Source organism: Callithrix jacchus, chromosome 12, assembly GCF_049354715.1.
Source record: "Callithrix jacchus isolate 240 chromosome 12, calJac240_pri, whole genome shotgun sequence".
Classification (NCBI taxonomy): domain Eukaryota; kingdom Metazoa; phylum Chordata; class Mammalia; order Primates; family Cebidae; genus Callithrix; species Callithrix jacchus.
The window spans coordinates 35163061-35168034 of record NC_133513.1 but is presented as its reverse complement, the minus strand read 5'-3'; the positions used below and the strand labels follow the sequence as shown (position 1 = coordinate 35168034).

The 4974-nt window shown below is 40.1% G+C and overlaps 1 pseudogene; it reads right to left on the bottom strand.

Annotated features, from left to right (window-relative positions):
- Positions 1–306: 306 nt before the first annotated feature.
- Positions 307–3077, bottom strand: LOC100411301 (RNA-binding protein 4 pseudogene; annotated as a pseudogene).
- Positions 3078–4974: the final 1897 nt, after the last annotated feature.

Here is a 4974-nt window from a genome sequence, read left to right as displayed (position 1 = left end):
AGAGATTCAGGATCAGTGAGACTCTCACCAAGGTAATTCCCAAATCCAACAGCTGCAGGAGGCACGAGGCAGGAAGGAGACAGCACATCTCCCACCACAGTTTTGGCATACAATGGGAAAACAGAACATGAATGAGAAGCTGCAGAAGTATTAAAGAACAGAAGAATAGAAAAATAGGTGCAAGAGAAAAGGAAAGGAAATAAAGAGAAGTCTCAACTTAGCAAGGCAAATTAAGGCCCACAGTTCCTAAGGGACTGAACAAAGCTGAGAATGCCCCAGAGATGGGGTATCACAGAGGGTGTGTTCTCATGTAAAACTACAGCTCATAATTTCTGCCCTCATGCATCCCACCTCAAGAAAGGCTGAGTACCACATGCAAACGCCATACTGCACTTGCTGGTACTGTGTTATGTCATACAGAAAATTCTGTGCAGCTGCCAAATATTGGGCTAACTCTCATGCCCATAATTGTAGCCCTCTCCAACAGTGGGGACTGGAGCTGTAGCACAATGCAGAGGGCTCCAATCCCACTGGTAATATGAAGTGGAAGCTGCAGTAACAGCAGCCGTGGCAGCAGCTCCTGAGGTTGGCAACAGGTGTCTATTATAGGGATCGAGAGGTGGAGGTGATGTGACTGGCCTTGGCTGTATTCTGTGGCAGGGTGTGCTTTGTATAATTATACACAGAGGCAGCTGCAGACACCACTGCCTCATAGGACCAGGTAGCACATGTAGTGGACATTGGGCGCTCTGTATGCATTGTTGTGAAACAAGGAATCTGCATAGCTCATGATGTAAGGTGTATACACTGCTCCATATTGCTCAGTCGAGTCTGCCATGGGGCCTAAATAATTTATCTGACATTGCTTGGACCAGTGCCCCTCTTTCCTGCCCTGATAGCTGCTGCTCTGGTCTCCCATCCCGTGCAAAGTTCTAAGCTAGCTGATGGACAACTGCACGTGCATTTGTTCGCCTTGAAACTCTGTGTTATCAAGGCCCCTGATGACCTCCACTGCATCCTGTGCCTGCTCCGTGTATATGAAGGTATAATCTTTCATGATGTTGCATTTGATGACTGGATCATACTCCTCAAACTGGGCTCAAAGCTCCTTATTTGTGCAGATGAAAATGATGTTGCCCACATGCAACTTTGTTGAGGTTTTGCTCTTATTCTTGCTGGCTTCCACATTGATCTTTACCCCCATAAGCTTGTAATGGTGCAGGTTGCATATGGCATCTTCATGACAGTGTTGTCTTCTATGTGCACAAAGCCATAATTCTTAATGTCATATTTCAGCACCTTGCCATACTGCTCAAAAGAGAGCAGATGTCCTGCTCTGTGGCCTCCCAGGGCACTTTTGAGATGAACAGCTTCTCACCATCCTGACAAGATCCTGCACAGAAATCAGGGACTCCTTGTGGTGCTGATGCTTCTAAGCATTTTTTTTTTTACTACTTTTACGATTTTTTTTTATTGGTATTGTCTTTCACTTTTGAAAGTTTGATTGTGATGTGTCTTTGTTTAGAGGTCTTTTGAATGTAACCAGTTTTGAGCTCAGTTATACTTTAGGATGTGTAGATTCATGACTTTTATGTTTAGAAGATTTTCAGCCATTATCCTTCAAATTTTCTTTCTGACCTTTTCTCTTGCTAGTCTTTCTGGAGTTTTTATAGCGCTTATAATGGCAATGTAATGAATCATTTCTTATTAGTATCTTAGGTCCTTATAATTTTTCTTAATTCTCTTTCTCCTTGACTAGGAGACTAAATAATTAAAATTGAGCAGACAAATTTTGCTAATTCTGGTTTTTTTTTGCTACTCATATTTGCTGTAGAGCCTTTCTGGTAAATTTTTTATTTCACTGATTTTCATTTTTGACTTCAGATTTTTAAATTTTCTAATCACTATCTCTATTGAAACTTTCTATTTAAGGAAACATCATTTTCTCATTTGTTTTCCTTTTTATGGTTTACTCTCTTTTTTAGCATATTTGTTGATTAAAAGAGGTTTTAATATTTTTCAATGTCTAGGATACCTCTTGGGCTGTTTTTGCTTCTGTGTTATTTTGTTAATGAGTGATTTTTTTTGCCTACCCTGTGTTTTGCTTTTTTGAAACTGTACATTTTGATATTATAAGGTAACTTTGAAATCATATTACTTTAAATTTTGGGGTTTTTTTTTCATTACATTTGTTTAATGAGTTTTCAAAGCTATTTTTGTAAACATTGTATTCTTTTTGTGTATGAAATACAAGTCTGTAATTTATTTTCTTATGAGCTAGTAATTTGACAGAGATTTTCTCATATGCTTGCTCACCCAAAACATCTTAATTATTGCAGCTGGGCTTACAAAGCAGCAAGCTTACAACTTTGGCTTTTTTCTTCCTATTTGTGCTGAGTTTGAGTGTGTATTAGTTTGTCCTCACACTGCTGAAGAAATGACTGAGACTGGATAATTCACAGAAGAAATAGGTTTAAATGAATCACAGTTTCCATGGCTGAAGTGGCTTCAGGAAATTTACAATCATGGCAGAAAGTGGGGGAGAAGCAAGTACCCTTTTCACAAGGTGGAAAAGAGAGAACAGAAAAACCTAGGGTTTACAAAACCAGGGGATTTCCTGACAGTTCACTCACTGTCTCAAGAACAGCATGGGGAAACTTGCCCCATAATCCAATCACTGCTTTTCCTCAAAACATGGGAATTACAATTCAAGATGACATTTGGATTGGGACACAGACCCAAACCATGTAAGAGGGCAAAACAGTGATGCATGATAAGGTCTTAGAGCTTTCCTGAACACTGACCTTACCTGTGCCTAGTCCTGAGCATGCACATGGGCTTCTAGATTTCCAGAAATAGGAGGACAGTTTCCAGAGCCCTTATCCCCAGATATTTTATTTTTTAGTCTTCTTATTCCACATAAATCTTGTATGCTCCAACTGATATTTTTTCTCCAGGTTTGATGTGTAGTTAATTTGCCTTTACATGCCTATGTCAAATATTTATTGATTTTAGGTTATGGTTGTTCGTTTTCAATATAGGAGTTTACTGCTGTCAATGTATCTGAGCAGGTGCATCTTAGTTTTGCTGCATCTCATAAGTTTTGATATGTTGCTTTATTGTTTATTTGAAAATATTCTATTTTATTTTGACATGGTAGTTAGTTAGGAATGTGTTGTTTAATTTCAAGATATATGTAATTTTCTCAAATTTTCTGCAGTCATTGCCTTCAATTTTCTTTTTCTTAAGAGAGCACACTTTATGCTAGGCACTGTTGCTCATGCCTGTAATCCCAGCATTTTGGGAGGCTGAGGTAGGTGGATACCCTGACATCAGGAGTTCGAGACCAACCTGGCTAACAGGTGAAACCTTTTTTTTTTTACTAATAATACAAAAAATTAGACAAGCATGGTGGTTTGTGCCTGTCATCCCACCTAATCAGGAGGCTGAGAAAGGAGAATCACTTGAACCCAGGAGATGGAAGTTTCGGTGAACTGAGGTTGCTGCATTGCACTTCACCTTGGGCAACAAGAGTGAAACTCCATCTTAAAAAAAAAATAAATTGCACTTTGAATAATTTTAATTTTTTTATTACTAACTAATGCTCTATCTGGGGAATGACCTATGTGTACTTCTAATCTTGGATTGAACATTATATATAAGACTGTCATTGTCATTTTGGCCAGGCATGGTGGCTCATGCCTGTAACCCAAGCACTTTGGAGGCCAAGGCGGACGGATCACCTTAGGTCGGGAGTTCAAGACCAGCCTGACCAACATGGTGAAATCCGATCTTTTTTATAAAAAATAAAATAAAAAGGACTGTCATTTCAAATTGGTTTGTAGTGTTTTTCAAGTCTGCATTTCATGCATTCGGAACTGAGAAAGTCAGAAGGGATGGACCTCTACTGATTCTGATCAGTGTAGCTGAGGTACAGGGGACACAACTGTCTTTCCTCCCAAACTCAATTTTAGATACAGCCTTTTCTTCACATTAGAGTGATGCACACAGATATAATAGTACAAAAACTCACCTTCAAAAAATAAAAGTGTTATATTTTTAGTTTGCTCACATATATGCTTTACTCAATATTAAAACACACACACACACACAAACACACACACTCATTTACACTGCTTGGCTGAATTTTAGAGTTTTCCCAAATTTGTAGCCTATGACCAAACCCCTTCAGTGTTTTCTGTCTCTTATTTTTTCAGTGACACTTTCACAATATATTTTTGCTCACGGATCTGAGAATTAAGTGTCTTGAGATCATAAAAATTTATGTTAGCAAATATCCTTGCTGCATCCTACAGTAAGTTAAATTGCCAAACCAATTGAGGGAATGTGTTTTCTTTCTGGGTTCACAAGGGGGCATAGGTTTAAGGGTAAGAATGTGCCAGCACCGTGCCCTTCTCCCATCTCTCTCCGCCTGGGAGATTTAATGGTTTATGTTTAAATTTGTGGGCATGGGAAGAATCAAAAGTCAGTCACCCCAGTGGAAGTTTAAAGAACCTCCTTTCATTGGCCAGAGGAACTTGGGGAGGTGGGAATTTCTCCCAGGATAAATTGCCCTGCTCCTTCACCCACATTGGATTTCCAGCTCCCTGAAATTCCCTCCCACATACCAGGAGCTCTCTTTCCCTTCCTGGATTTCCCCTGGAGTTCCCTTCCACCCAGTATGGAAGCGGTCTTTCCTCTCCTGGGTTCCATCTTTCTGGATTCTCTCACTCAGTGTGAGGGGAGTTTTCCTTCTCTGGTTTTCTGCTTTTGGGAAGCCTTCTTACTCAGTGTAAAAGTGGCTTTTCTGGCATGGCGCGGTGGCTCAAGCCTGTAATCCCAGCACTTTGGGAGGCCGAGGCGGGTGGATCACGAGGTCAAGAAATCGAGACCATCCTGATCAACATGGTGAAACCCCATCTCTACTAAAAATGCAAAATATTAGCTGGGCATGGTGGCACGTGCCTGCAATCC